Source organism: Lonchura striata, chromosome Z (assembly GCF_050655825.1).
Source record: "Lonchura striata isolate lonStrDom1 chromosome Z, ASM5065582v1, whole genome shotgun sequence".
In the NCBI taxonomy this organism is placed as follows: domain Eukaryota; kingdom Metazoa; phylum Chordata; class Aves; order Passeriformes; family Estrildidae; genus Lonchura; species Lonchura striata.
In genome coordinates this window covers 52796264-52810644 of record NC_140740.1, presented here as the reverse complement: position 1 = coordinate 52810644, position 14381 = coordinate 52796264, and the positions used below count along the sequence as shown (strand labels likewise).

At 36.3% G+C, this 14381-nt stretch overlaps 1 protein-coding gene across 11 annotated transcripts in view; it reads right to left on the bottom strand.

Annotated features, from left to right (window-relative positions):
• The window catches only part of MRPS30 (mitochondrial ribosomal protein S30), a 74094-nt gene that overhangs the window by 25905 nt on the left and 33808 nt on the right, over window positions 1-14381 (bottom strand). For 9 of the 11 annotated variants that reach the window (XR_014951209.1, XR_014951199.1, XR_014951203.1 and 6 more), the window contains one exon: window positions 5072-13554. The gene's annotated coding sequence lies outside the window, so the exon portion shown is untranslated. The remainder of the gene's footprint in view (window positions 1-5071; window positions 13555-14381) is intronic. The other 2 variants (XR_014951201.1, XR_014951204.1) reach the window with 2 other exon arrangements.

Sequence of the window (14381 nt, the reverse complement as noted above, 5' to 3'; positions counted from 1 at the left end):
ATCTCATCCTTCATCGATCACACACCACCCTCTGTACCCACAGCTCTAGAAATATCTGTATTATAATAGATAATACTGACAACACCTAGTTCTGCCATCATAATGTTGTTAGCAACTGTATACACTGTTAGCCACAGTTCCAGTTACTCAGATTAAAAAAAAAAATCCTGACAAGGCTAGTGACTGCAAGTGTCTCTGGATAAAAATCCCACCAAGCATTATAATCCATTTTCACTTTGAAAGGAATGCAAACCTTCCTCTTGCTCTGTCCCACAAACTTCCTGACAAATTTTAAGTACAAAGGTGTCCTGAAGTAATTGCATTTGAATTTTATCACATAGAAGATATACTAAAGTCCTGCATATCATATTTGTAATTCTTCATTGTGACAATTTTTAATGCCAATATGAAATTCTAAATAAATTTCTGACATCTGATTTCCAGATATGTATGCATTTTTTAACTTAAGCATCCCCATTTAATTATTTAAATAATTTTGAGTTTTTATATTATTTCCTCAATTTCATACTAAGAGCAAAACATTGCTCTTCACTGCAAACTAACATCCTTCAACTAAATAAACAGCAATCCAACTACAAAATGTAAAGCAGAAAGTTACACATGGACTGACAAAGCAGAAGACTAAACAGTTCATTCTATTGTATCTGCTGACTTAACTTTTTAGCCATTTTATTAAACGAAGGAAAATGTAGTATTTTACAAAAAAAGCATTATGTATGCTGCATAACTTACAGAGGAGCAGCCAAGTGTTCCCATTGTACTTTTATCCTCATAAAAGCACCACATTGTCAGAACACAAACTTCCTAGCATACAAGCTTTTTTAAGTAGGAATATTTCCCAGATTACCGCCCTAAACAGACATATTTATGTCACTACAAACACTGTTCGCAATTAGCACTTTGTTATAAAGACTCATTGCAAGTCAAGTACCCTCAAAATGAAGAGACAGCACTCAGATGAAGTTCACCACAGGTAACTTGGTCCAAGAACATTTAACTTGTCTCTCCATCCAAGAGAGATGAGAGTGCATTTAGGTAATCAAACACAGTCCTTAGGGCTGTCTCCATAACTCAGAAAATGGCCTTAGCAATTCACCAAATATATCTAAATCTGAAAAAAAAATTTCTATCTCTTAAATTTGTGCTGAGAGTAGTCCATACCATGGTACCCAGACTCAGGGGTGAGTTAAGATGGACCTTTTCTGAAGGGAATTGGAATTAAGTCCTCACCGATCTTTTTCTCTAGGTCTAATATAGGTTTCTATTTTCTACTTCACTGCATATAACCTTGTATTGACATAACTCACATAGGCCCAATCACTTGAAGTGATAGAGTTACATCCAATCTTGTTGTAAACAACAAAGGCCGGAGGAGGGGCATGGACCTCTTGTCAGCCTTCACCAGCAAAGCACTGGTGTTCCCGGGACTGCTACTTCACTACTCGACTCTATCTAGTTCCTGACATCCTTTCCCAAGCAGGCAAAGAAATCCCAAAGGGCAATGCACTCTGCATCTTCTGCCACAGCTGTACAAGAGTCTGCACTGCCCCGCAGCAAGGGGACCTCCACTTGTGGACATACAGATTTATTTTTCTTTTTTTTTTTCCCCCACAAGCTTGAGCTGAATGTTACTCATGAGCAGAAAAGCACATAAAGCTCCTGAGCCTAAGGCTGCAGTGCATCTGTCAGAGCAGAGCTAAAATAAGGTTCAATATTTTGGTTTTCCTATACTGTACAAGATTATTTGGCACTGTGCTTATTGAGTTTGGGAGGTCAGGCCTTCAATGTTGCTTTGTTATTATTTGGACTTAAGAAGTCAGTTTAAGGTCTTCTAAGCTTTTAATTTTGGAACAGTGTTTTGCTATCTATCCACACTCTTCCAAACAAAATGAAAGCAGCACAACAAATATTCAGTGAGAATCACAGCTCTATCTGTGCATGCCACAGGGAGACTAAAATCTCCTTTCAGCCTGAGTATTCATCATGGAGATGCCTGTAAGCTCCAGATACATTTTCCAGGCATTTAAGACTTGCAAATTATAAATCTTTTCTCTGAATCTTTCATACAACTATGATGCTATTAAAACTGCTTCAAAAGCCGCTTTTTTTAAACTAAAGATGCAGGAAGTTGCACATATCATCTTTAGTTGAAACATTTGAGCTCCTGAAGTGCTCTCTTCTTGGACAAACTGTGTAATGAGTTTTTTACATATGTATAATAACTTAATAATTTAATTTTCTGTTTTAAAACTAGCAGTGTTGGTGTTGTAATGCAGATCATAATCACCTTCAGAGAGCAAATAAATACCTATGAGGTTAGGTATTGACTTTAAGGATGGCAGAACATGACCTCACACCTCGTTCATATGTTATCAAGCTGCAGGGTGAGTCACTAAGCAATTTACTTCTTTGTTTGCCAGGACAGAAGTACTAATGAAAAAAAAATCCCACTGCAACTCTTTTCTGTTGAGAATATGTCAGCTGCTGGAAGTGGGGCTGTCCATGAGTCTACTGAGCTACTCACTTTATTTAAACTTTTGGCTTTTTGTTGCACACCAGTTTCTACCAATTCAGGAAGACTGTATAGCAAAATTTAAGATTTCTTGCTCACCACAGGAGAAAACTTACACTTTTATTTCAGGGACATTTGCGATAGATCTGTTCACACTTTTCAAGGAAAAATCTTGAGTATATCATATTAAGTAAATAAAACAGAACACTTATAGAATCAATAGAACATTAAATGTTAAATTTGCTGAATATTTTCCTATTCCTTGTTAGTCTGGTTTGCACAGCATTACATCTTGTAACTATCTTTGTACATGTCAAAATATAAATGACTGCATTATTTCTATTATGCAGTCACTGAATTCTACAGTATTTTGGCTAACTCTACAGGACTTTTTAACATAAAACATATTAAAGTCACATGAATCTATTACTGTATGAGATTCAAAGACAGAGTTTTGAGGCTGTTGTCTTTGTGCTGTGTTGGCAAAAACCTAGGTATTTGTCTAACTACAACCCTATCGCAGAACTCTTCCAGAGGCAACATCAGTAATATTTTGGATGACAAATGACTTTTTTAAAATTGGCTCTCATTGAGCCAATGACATATTAATTCCTCAATCTTAAAATCTATTTCTTCACAAATGTATGTTTTCTAACCCTGGCATGTTTATTAGCTGACTTCCCATTTACTGAAACAACAGGGCTTTACGAGGTCCTAGGGAACTTTCTGACCCTGAAAAAGCAGAGGCATTTACAGATAGCCCTCTCCTCTGGTTACCTGATTTCCTGGCTCCAGAGTCTGGGAAGAGATGCTATTTTTAATCAGTTTCCATCCAAGAAGGAACATTTTCTTTTTTTTGTCTTTTTTCTTTTTTTTTTTTTTTTTGAGTATGCATTAGTTATGCTAGTTTTTAGCAAGGAGATTAAGCTAGATAAAAAGCAATTTATTGCCAAGTACACTGAGTATTTGGCACCAGCTACCCTAACCAACAAATTTTGTGTTGTGCTGTTAAATAATCTCTTGTCCTACTTCTCCATATGTGAATCTAGAAATACCTATTTGAGATTATCCTTTTCAGATGTAATCTTCAGTGACCCAAAATAATGAGAAAGAAACATTGTCTTTCTGATTCCTAGGGCCTTTATTCTTCCCTGTCCCCAGATAACATTGTCTTGAGTTCATACTTCATCAATTGTTTTCCAGCAGCTTATGGATTCAAATAATCATAGGATCCTCCTAAACGAAGGAAAGAAAACTGTAGAGGCAGAGCACAAAAATTCAACACAGCTCTGTAATTTAAATTCTCTGTGCTATTCTTAGCCTTGAAGTGATATTCTGAACAGCTCTACAGCCTCTAAAGGAAATGCTTAATTATTTCTTTGATGGTTGCCATCTGTCTACTACTGTCTTTACTACCCTGGAGTTAACTACATACAGAAAAAGAAATCCAAACAACAACAAAATAGAGTCAAAATATAGAGAGAGACAACATGACACTCTTGATCAAAGCAAAATGGACATTTTGTGTTCCAACTTCACAATGAACAGAGTACTCAGAAGCACTGAAAATTTAAAACTGGTTTTATCCTTTTCTTAAAAGCACCACACCACTAATAATATACACATTATACAGGGCTTTAGCAGTATGCTAAAATACAGCCAGAAATAAATACAGTGATAGACAGTATACAAATTAAAAACATTTCTGAAGTTGTATCCACCAAATAACTATATGCTAAATGCATATATTTTCTTAGTTCTTTGAAATTGTAATTCCTATGCAAACCATAAGCATGGCACATCTGCTAACCCTTATGTTTTTATGTCCTAATCTATAGGAGTTCTTATACAGAGTTCAAAACCACAACAGTTCAGTGGTTTAGTGTATAATGTTACCATGCCTGTGCTTTGCACTGGTTCACCAAAGAGTGCTTCCTCCCTAGATTATGAACATCCTTCACCTGAATTATATGGAACAAATTATGTTGTCCTAACTCAGAGTAAGTTGGTCCTCAATGACATGAACTAAGGTTCCCATGCCAAGGTAACTGAAGTCTTTTCCTAATGGCAGTGGACTCTAAACCATATATTTACTTGCTAAATGAAAATAAAACATGTGGTAGTGGTACTATTATAAATGAAAGGTAATGTTCCATATTGCTCTGACTGGGAACTGGGAAGCTGCAAGAATTCAGGCTCCCATCTGCAACACATAATGACTGTAAACAATTCTGCATTTTTTCACCACAGCTGCACACAGCCCTGAAAAAATATTCTCATATTTAACAAGTTTGCAAAATTACAGTTCTCAACCAATTTCTCTGTTTGGCTGCCCCAAATAGGCCATCTGGGTTTGTAGATAAAGTCAAAATCAAATGGTTAGAGTTGATAAAGTTTTCAAAATACATTTCCAGTAATCAAAAATATTTAGTAACATCACCTTTGTTGTCTCCTTCAGCAATTAACCTCTGCAATTAACTTTTTCTTTGATGCTCCTGGTTGTGAATATATTTCTGGAAACAAGAGACATTTACTAACCTGAGGTAGAGTTGCCAAAACCTATGAGATCATTTGATCTTGAAATGGAAAACAGAAAATTTTTTCATATCCATGTAATTGATTGAAGAAGAAAATACTTGGCGTGGTCCTAAAAGATAAATTTAAAATTATAACCAGACCTCCAATTAACATAATTTTTGCATATATTTTTCTCCTAAGCACTGATATCATTCAGAAATTTTCCCCTATTTAGCTGAAGATACTTTCTTTAAATCTTTCAAGAGAATAGCTATGTGTGAAATAGCATTGGTTTCTATTTAGCTTTCAGAGGTCACTAATAATGCAAGGTAATAGGAACATCTACCATGAAGATTCCAAATTCTGATAAAGAAACCAGAGTCTTCCTCTGCCAGAGGCAGTCAGTGCTTCTCTGACCACATACTGATAAATACTCCATCAGACACCAATGGTTCAGCAGCAATTTTCTGCATTTAACAGTTATTGACAAATGAATCTTCCTGTTAATTATCTGATTGAAAATAACTTGCAACTGTGTGCAGCATCCCAGCTATCCAATCACATTAAGGCACCTGGTTCCAGACCATGGATACAAGTGCTTCCAAGGAAAATCTGTCCCCTTGAATCAGATGTTATTTGCAGATCTGGCTGGGTTCCTCCTGTAGAAGGAATCATACTGTGTTCTTATAGGTAGCTAGAACTGACACAGATCTATGTCTTTTAGAGATTTATAATCTCAAGCCATGCCTTTTTACATGGACAGCTTGGAACAGATCCGGAAACTATAAAAAGCACATCATATCCAACAAAAGTCTCACATCAAAGACTTATAAAACTGGAGCAAATGATTCATGGTTCCTATTGCTGCATCGTAATCATACACAACTTACAGTTCTACATGGCTTGGGAGCAAAGTGAAACTTCACAATTATGAACAAGCTGTGCTTAAAGAGTTTGAATTTATTCAAGCCATAAACTTGTATTCAAAGGTTGTAGTTTTGAATGCAAACCCAAACTCCCTCAACAAACATTATGAAAGCATTTGCATGAGAGCCCCAAGCCAAAGTGAGTTGTTTCAGACTGCTACAGTGTGATATACATGGTGTTACCTGACCTTCCTGTTCTTCACAGAAAAAAGCAGGAGGCAGATACAGCAATGATGGAGGTTAACTTTCAGCTCTGAACATTTCAGAGGTCACTGCTTGGCAGGCCATCTCAGCTGGTGAATCAAAGTACCTAAGACATCTCTGGCAACTCCCCAAACTTTTATTACAGAAGGGGTAAGAATGTCTCACTTCGTTATTTTTCATTCCAGATTATTTAAAAATAATTCCAATGAAAAAGAGGAGGTAATCTTACCCTAAATTTTGCCTTTCTTTTACTTAAATTTGCCTTTCCTTTAGTGGAGGTGAAGTATATTAGCCCATCTGAAATTTAACTATTTGGAATCAAGCCAAATATTTAATAGCCTGAAATGAAGCCAGATTATTTCCTTCTTTCTTTGCATCTCTCTTCTACCTACTTTTATCATCCTGGTTGGATCAAAGCCAACAAACTAATATTAAAATATTTCCAGCTACTCAAGATGTCTATTGGAAAACAGCTCCCAGACTGACAGAACATACAACATGGGAATAATATCCTGAACTTCTGAGAGGAAAACTAAAAAGATCTTTTTTTAACTGACAAATTATTTTTTAGCTAAGAGTCCTACCTTATTTTCACAGACTGGGGGACGATCATGAACTGAATAAACTCATTTAAAAAGAGTAATTTTGTTTACCTCTCCATTCCTTTGGACTGCTGAGTGAGTGGACTAATATCAGCTCTGACCAAACACAAATGAATATACAGTATAACTCAAAATAATACAATACCAATATCCAAGGAATACTGACAGCTACTGATTTTCTATAATAATATTTATAGTCAAACTGAACCTCCTTGGATACAAATCCAGGGAGTATTTATTCTGTTAGTGTCAAACCCACTTTCCTTTGAAATTACCTGATAAAATCAAAGTAAATTTGGACCTGTCATAGCATTAACACATTATTTCTATTTCAGACCAGAAGGAAGGATTATACAACAGGAAGATGACTTCCCATCACCCCTGTGGGCCCCTGCCCCTAAACTTAGTAATTTTCATGCACTAAAATATACTGCTTGTTCCTACAAACAGTATCCAGGACATAATTATAAACATTAATGAAAAATGTACTCATGTATAAGACTAATTAAATGAGTTACTAAACTAAACATTTTACACAGCATAATGACTCATAATAATCAGAAGTTCCTGTGCTTTCAGATTCTCTGAAATACAGCATATTCATCTCAATATTTAAATACTGTCTTCTTGCTTTTGATTTTAAAAATAAAACAAATAAATTATATTATGTCATTGACTAAAGTTGTTTTGAAATAGGTTTGGCAGTTTGCTTATAAGCTACAACTTGCTTTTAAGGTACAACTCTCATTGTCAGAAATAATCAAATTCCTTTAAAATAGTGCCTGTAACTGAGTGACAAAATGTCTGTGGAAGTTATTTACATCAAGAATATTTGAAGATATGACTAAGTAGGCATATTAGTGTCATATAGCTGTCATTCTAAGAACGGCTTATTTTTGAAGTTGATTGGAAGCACATATTAAACTCCCTTGTATAGTGTAACTCTCAGGAAATTAAGTATTCTCCTTAAGCTATAGATTTCCTTTCTCAGCTAACCATTAAGCTTAGACACAGAACCAGTAAATAGATTTTAATATAGTATCATAGTCTTTTCATCCTAATAAAGATCTAACTCCAACTCATGTTCTGTCTTAAAATAAATAAGCAGAAGTATGTCATGGCAGGTTCAAGAGTTAGTAGAGAATGCACAAGCATTGATGCCTGCTTCCCTCACTGTTGATGGATATAGTGCTTCTGTTCCTAGAAATTCTTAAAATTTTTAATAAAACTGCACAGCAGTTCTAGTGTCTGCCAAAGTTTATCTAGTCAAACTTTTTATATGATTCAATCACAGAAGGCAGACAACCCTTTACCTTCTACTAGTCATCTGATATAACCTCACAGTTACCATTCGTCTCCACTTACCTTTGCACATCCAAATATTTATCTGCATCACCTCCCTATATTATTTAAGATTTGAATTTCTCTAGATTTTGCTATTCATGGACACTGATTCCATTGAAGGATTAAACTACCCTGATCACTGTCTTGTAGCACCTTCATGTAAGCATCTTTACAAATGAGCTCTAGACAATATTAGCTCACTCAAGGCACCCTTACAAAGGAATTGTAGACAACATTGCCTCTATTGGAATGTCAAATGAGGGCAATATGGGGAATTTGTGACAGTAAAATGGGAAACAGATATGCTCCCAAGGCTTATAATAGCAGACAAGTCTACTGGATTCAAGGTAATAATCCCTAATACTTTCTGATGAAAACCACAAAACCACATTACCTAGGGATTGCTGACTCTGCTGGTTTTGGCTGGGGTAGAGTTAATTTTCTTCCCAACAGCTGATGTGGATCCAATCTATTGGGCAGCTGATCCCAAAGGACCACAAGAATATTCCATATACGTGGCATCATGCTCAGCATGGGGGGCAGTTGGCAGAAGTGCCACTGCTCAGGCATTGGCTTGGCATCAGTGGATTGGGGGTGAGCAATTATTTTAATCTGCATAATTTGCCTTTATTTCCATCTCTTTTTCATTTTCCTTTTCAGTACAAACTATTATTATTACTACTATTTCTACTACTACTACTTCCAATTTAATTTAATGTCATTGAATTCCAGTTATTAAACTGATTTTATTTCAAATGAAAAATTTTCTCTTTCACCCTTCCAGATCTCTTCCCCCATTCTACAGGGGCAGGAGTGAGCAAATAGCTGTAACGGCATCAGTTGCTCTCATGGATTAAATCATGACACTGGGCTACAATAATAAATTTAGGAATGTTGGAGAAGTGTCTAGTTGCAAGTTACTGACGCGACAGGGGCATGGTTACAACTCATGCAGATTGGTATGAATGTCAGTTCACGGTGAGTGGTTAAACTGAACAAAGCCAGGAAGGAGTCATAGTGTGCAGAAATGTAGTACCTTTTTGTAGCAGCAGAGAAACTGATCCAACATTTCTATCAGATCAATAGAAATCTCATTCATGAAATAATGCAAAGAGTTAGCAAAGACTAGCTAATCTTGAATAACCAGTGCATTCATATGGAATATTTTCTCAGGGTCATCTTTAAGAACATGAGGATAGATGTCCACCTATGGTGACCAGCAGCCAAAGGAAGAAAACAGCAACACAAAGATTTCTCACAAATGAATATGCCTTATTAGAGCAAGGTATCTCAAAATATATTGCAGGCACTGACACCAGCCACCAGGCATTTTAACTTCCATTTTGAGGACAATTGGTTTGGAATGGAACACAGTGTTGTTCAGGTCTTGAAGTAAATTTAGAATAATTTGATTTGTCTAAAACAATCCCCATCTTATCTTTGCTGAAATTCTCTTTCAGAGCAGGAAGAGATATAACAGAAAATAGGCTGATTTTCTATAACTTTCTATCATCTGACATTTAAGCTACCTGCCTAGAGCAATAAGGCATTCTTCACAGCTCTCACATATTCATTGTGAACGTCAAGAGAGTATGTATCTTCTTTCCCTAGGCCCTGGTGTATTATAGCTCCACAGAAAGATACAATTCTTCGTAATTGTTTGTGAGGGGCATGTGGCATATATGAATGACAAGTCATATCCAAGCACTGCGTGACATGCCCTTTACCCAAAGAAAATAATCAGCCCTGAGAGAATGCAGCTGGTGTATCTTCACTTGGAATATTTCATAGGGGCTGAGACAATCTAATGACTTTTTGTATCAAAATTGTTATAAAGCATTAGAGGAAAGCATGGACTCATCACAATTTCAAATTATTCTTCCCAAGGTGCTTCAAACCACAGACCTTACTGTTGCACAAAATGAAGCATTTACGTATCTTTTCAAAACCACACCCCTACCCTCAATACTATTCCTATCAGGAAGCATTAAAATTTGAAAGATTAAACATGATTCACAGTCCTGTTATAGGAAACCAAATATAATTTTCAACACTGGCATGTTGAGGTTGCTACTGTTCTTTCCTTTATAAAGGACTAAACCTTAGTACACAAATTACAAGGGTTCTTGAATGTGAACCCAAACAAATATGTGTAAAAATTAACTGAATCATAAGGACGATTAAAAAAAAAAAAAGTAGACACTAAAGGAGAAAATTTCTTTCAAACACATTAAATTTTGGGCAGACAGCTAGGGTATGTATTTATATACACCCTGAAGTATGCAAAACTTGCTATGCTATATAAGTCAGAGCAAAAAATCTCAGGCTGGGAGAGAATCATACTAACAGACAATTACAGAAACTTGCTCAGTTGCAGCCACTCAGGCAGGAGGATCGCCTGTTGAGAGCCACTTTATCCTTTTATAACCATGGAGCCCCTTTATGCATCCAAGGGGTACAGTAAACATAGAGGTGGCACTTAGAATTACATAACTGTACTAAACTCTCAGGTTTTCACAGTTTCTGTCCATTGCAGGAGAAAAACTACTGAAGTCAATGGACATCTTTGTCTGAATAAAATATAAGGGTTTGACTCTCATACCCAGCTTCAAGCCAAACATCTATAAAACTTGAACACTAAGATGGAGGAACAGACATATTCTGATTGTTGAATCTACCAGTCATATATGAAAAAAGATGCCCAATTTCCACTTAAAATATCACCAAAAAAAAAAAAAAAAAAGAAGCAAAGAGGGAAGTGAAAGCAATATACTGCTGCAAATTTATTGTATTCCCTTGGAATCAGCTTTGCTTGGCAGCCTACACAGCTTTTGAGGATCTTGGGGGAAACCTGCAGGTTATGGAGAGGTTCCGTAGGGACTCTTGACAAATTAGACTTTTTTCACTGAACTCAGACTGATTTGAGAAACTCATTAAAAAATCAAAAGCTTCCTAACATATTTGTTTATGTTGACAGCCCAGTTCAAATATAGGTGATGTGTTTAAAGATATTCGCTGTAAATTCTTTTTGTAGAAGAAATGCACTAGCTTCAGTCATCCTACAGCTCCTGTCCCAATGCTATGCTTCAGAGCAGTACTGCAAAAAACTCCACACAACCAAAAGCATAAAATAAACATCATTTGCAACAGCAGAACCATATCAAATACCCACACTGTTAACATTCTGAGAGAAATGTTCTGTCTCACACATAGTTTCTTTGTATAGCACCAACTGCTTTAAGCTTTATACAGGCTCATAAGCAACATTTTGGAAGTAGAACCAAAGACATGTTCTTGCACTTAGGGCACAGGGAAGTGATCCTAGCTACCTTGGTGGAAAACAAGGCAGCATTCAGAAGAATGCTGAAGAAGCATTCTTCTGGGAAGACAGTTCCTTTACCACATCTTATTTCAAAGTACAAAATAGCTGCAGAGAGGAACCTTACACTGCTTTAGTTTCTTGGACAGCCAGGCAATGTTTTTTTAATAAGAAATAATTCCCAGAACCAGAACAGTCTTGTATTTTCTACTGTGCATTTTAATATTTTCAAAATGAAGACTTCAGCAATAAACAAACTTGATTTCCTGAGTCTGAATCAGCATTAGTGACCATTGCATCTCTACTGTTGAGCTCATAGAAGCATGGGCATAAAATGAGCCCACTCTTATGAAATAATAATACAGTAATAATGTGTATGCATATATGTACGCTACTCTTGGCAGCTAATATTGTATTTAATAAAGCTAAATTCTATCTCATGTAAATGATGCAAGATATAAAAGCATGCTCAAGATTTATCAGTATCTCAAATTTCCAAGAGAAAAAAAAGGCAAAGTTTTTGCAGAGAAAAGATTACAGACCAAGCTAGACAGATATTCACCTCCAGATTAATGCTGATAATAAACAAAGGAGAGAAATAATTAGAATAGGTATTGATTAGCATCATGAAGACAAGAAAATTTAAGAGACAGTGAGAAGTCCTAGCAGTCAATCTGAATAAAATCTAGCAGAAAGAAAACTAAGAAAAACAGGAGGTACATGAACCACAAGAACCAAAGAAAACATCTTTGTCTTATGCCAAGTAGTGCAAAGAACAGTATTCTGGCAATTATCCAAAAAGGAAAATATTCTATCTTAAACAGAATTGGGTTCCTAGGAGAAAGCAATCAGGTGGTCAATTAAAATTCTGGGACAATATTTGTTTGGCTTCTGAAAGGTATCCTCGCTGCCTCCAGTAGTAGAAAACATACTCAATAACCTACAAAATCCCCTTAGTTCCATGTTTCTTGATAAATAGGTATTTTATAACAACTGATGGCCACACTAACTCCGAGAAAAGTTGTGTTGCTCTGAGGCACTGCTCTTGCCTTTGCACTAGAAGAAGCTGAGAAACCTTCCTGATTTCCACATGAACCCAGCCCAACAGTACACTGCTTATCAGAACTTGAAAGATGGATGACATCTGTGTCCTTGCAGCCTCACACACAAGATCGAAGACTCTGAGCTTGCACTTATGTGCTGATTTAGTATTACCTGAACAATGGAGATTAAGAAATTGAAGCAAATTTTAAATATGTTGAAGATATTTAAAGAGGCTACATATAATTTAAAATATATTTTCGAGGTCATTAGCATGTCCTCCTTTTCTACAACCGTAGCCTTTATCAGAGCATTCCCCAAACTACGGCAACTGAATTCTGTCAGTCAGACTGGGGGATCCACAGTTCCCTCTGCATCTGAGAAAGGGTGACTGTTCTTGACCCCAATAGAGCATTCCCATTGCAATTCCAATCTTCTTTCTCTCTCTTCACAAACTTTAAAATGAGCCTCTCACAAGATATATTTAATTTAATGAACTGCCCTATTACCATTTTCTGAGTCTCTCCAGCTCCTCATTTTCCAAGTGCCCTTCCTTTTGCATGACTGTAACCTAGTTGTGGTGACCGCTGGAGTTAAACAGTAAAGGTTTGTAAAGAAAAAGCTCATCTTAGGCAGCAAGAGAATCAGCTCAGTCAGGCACCATTTTCTCAGGGTGTTTGCTGGGCCTATCATCCTTCCCCAGCCTGGTGCATTTCAGTGTAAAATATACATTGCAAACGAAATTGAAGATTTAGAACATGGGCTGTTATACAGTTTGAGTAAACAGGCATTAATAACCTATATCCACAAAAACTTCTCACATACTTTCAGCATATTCTCACACAGAGTTCCTAGATGGCTGACACCACCCTCTCCCTTTCTTCCTGGCCTCCTTCCACTCTGCCTGCAGATTTTCATATAAAATAATACAATTTCACAGTTCAGTCAAATATGAAAAATATTCTTACAGAAAAAACCTGTTCCCAAAAATGCAGCTTGTAAGACAATACTTTTTCCAAGGGGAACTCAAAGTGCACTGCCACTGCTGACTCATTTCATCTCCTGCACCTGCAAAATAAAAAGTTCCTTTATTCTGATGTCTTTTAGCATCAAAGAGGTTACAGTGCAGCCCACTGTGGGCATATTTTGTTTACTTTAAATTATAGTGTTCAAATATCAGTATAGCTTGCTATGGCAGGCTGGAGCTCTGTGCAAACTGGCAGCATGAGTGTTTGTTTTACTTCCCAGCTGAACTCTGCAGCCCTGCCAAGCTCCTATCCTGCTCACTCTGCTGATGTGCCACAGGCCAAAGCCAGTTCAGGTACCTCTATTCCTTCACATCTCTTCAACTGCAAGTGATTACAAACTGCTGAGTTAGTGTACCTGAAGAATGCAGAAAAGTGTCTTCGCAAAAAGCAACCATTTTGAAAGTAAATACTGACATGCAAGCATATGTTTATTTACCTGAAGGGACTGAATTTAAAGGAGAGACTCTCTCACAAGTTGCTCACAAGATAAAAAAAATAGTTTGGATATGAACTGCACCATTTGAAAACATTCAAATATATGGAGTACACTCCATATAACCCCTCTGTATTAGTCCTACAAAGTCAGATTATACTTTTCTTGTATTTTTTTCTTTGACGTTTACCAAGTGCCATGTATTCTGCTTGCTGAAACTATTTTTCAGATCAGTAATTTATTTTATTCATTCATATCTTCACATTTAGATTCTAAATGGGGGTTTTGATATTTTCAAAATATTTAACAAAATTTTTAAGTCTTAAGTAATAAAATTTTAAAGTATTTCTTAGCACAGTACACATACACAAAAATTACCAAGAATACTGGCCCAGGATTTGTTCCCTTTTTTCCCTTTACATGGAAAACTAAAT